At 37.3% G+C, this 1,619-nt stretch overlaps 1 non-coding gene across 1 annotated transcript; it reads right to left on the minus strand.

Annotated features, from left to right (window-relative positions):
• Positions 1-1,130: 1,130 nt before the first annotated feature.
• On the minus strand, positions 1,131-1,253 carry LOC122686431. Its single transcript, XR_006338775.1, has one exon. It is a non-coding gene; the product is annotated as a U6atac minor spliceosomal RNA (small nuclear RNA).
• Positions 1,254-1,619: the final 366 nt, after the last annotated feature.

The raw sequence follows: 1,619 nt of genomic DNA on the forward strand, positions 1-1,619 counted from the left end.
TGTCATTCGTTTAAGACCTCCTAGATGGAAATTAGGGACTTCCCTGATAGCTCAATTGGTAAAGAATCTGCCTGCAGTGTGCCTGGGTTTGGTCCCTGGGTTGGGAAGATTCCCTGGAAAAGGGAAAGGCTACCCACTCCAGTATTCTGGCCTGGAGAATTCCATGAACTGTATAGTCCATGGGGTTGCAAAGAGTCAGATACAACTGAGCGACTTTCACTAACTCACTGGATGGAAATAGGCATTATTTTTGCAGTTTTATCCTTTGAGAGACATTAAATCCAGTCCTAACTCATTCTTTAATCTTTGACTTCCTGTTAGCAAATTGATACCTCATTTCTAGGAAGCAAACATTTCCCCTTGTAATAGAAGTCAGTTGGGCTTGATTTTTGTGTTTTTTGGAAAATGTTGCTCATGGACTGTGTTTTGTCTGTAAATAAGAGGTATACACAAGATGAGAGCCTTTAATGTTTCTGACATTTTTGAACTTGATACTATTTGTGAGAGAAGAACTCTTTCTATGTAGTTGCCAAGGAAACAGGTGATTGAGTGATGGCAGTTTTATGTAACCTTATTGGGAATAACTTCCCTGATAGCTCAGTTGGGAAAGAATCCGCCTGCAATGTGGGAGACCTGGGTTCGATCCCTGGGTCGGGAAGATCCCCTGGAAAAGGGAAAGGCTACCCACTCCAGTATTCTGGCCTTGAGAATTCCATGGACTATACAGTCCATGGGGTTGCAAAGAGTCAGACACGACTGAGCAACTTTCACTTTCACTATTGGGAGTAGGAGAAAGGAAGGGTTAGGTGAATGAGGTTACTTTTCAATTCTCCAGTTAATCCAGGGTGGTTCTACTTTACTCACTTCTGTTTTTGTCTTTATATAAGTTTTTAAAATATAATGCTGTAAGTTCATTATCTTTGGATATTGTACATTTGTACATTGAATAGTGTGAAGTAAGACAGAAGGTGGGAAGTATAAGTGATCATATATAAGTAATGAAGTCATAGAATATCAATGCTGATTAGGCTGATAAGTTAAGAATATGTGTATTATCCCTTAAGAAACAACTGAAACAACAATAACAATTTATATGGCTAATTGTCCATTAGGAAAAATAATAAATAGTTGTAAAACTATGAATGATGCCATGAAGTAAGTGGCAATCCCTAACCATATATTTGCTGAACAGACCTGAGGGCCTCTTCCATTTTTGTGAAGAGAAGTGCTAATATCTTGCTTTCCTACAACACAGATTTTTTGAATAATATATTCAGAATTAAAACATGTTTGCAGAAGTTCGATCTGGTTTAACATTTTTTTTTTCTTAAATGAGGAAATGAAGCTGGGTTATAGAAGATGAGACCATTGCAGAGCATGGTATTCATGTTTTAGGTTTTTCTGATGTTCACAATTTAATTTATGCCACCAGCCAGGCATCAAACAGAAGAACTGTAAGAGTTTCACGTTACTAGTATGTATAATGTATGGGGATGCCATAATACGTATTTTAATAAATATTTATTGCTTGAAGGTATAATTGAATGTACTCTGATAGTGGAAATCATGGTGGTGAATAATACACAGTTGACCCTTGAAAAAAGTGGAGTTAAGGGTGA

This window comes from Cervus elaphus, chromosome 3 (assembly GCF_910594005.1).
Source record: "Cervus elaphus chromosome 3, mCerEla1.1, whole genome shotgun sequence".
NCBI classification, from domain to species: domain Eukaryota; kingdom Metazoa; phylum Chordata; class Mammalia; order Artiodactyla; family Cervidae; genus Cervus; species Cervus elaphus.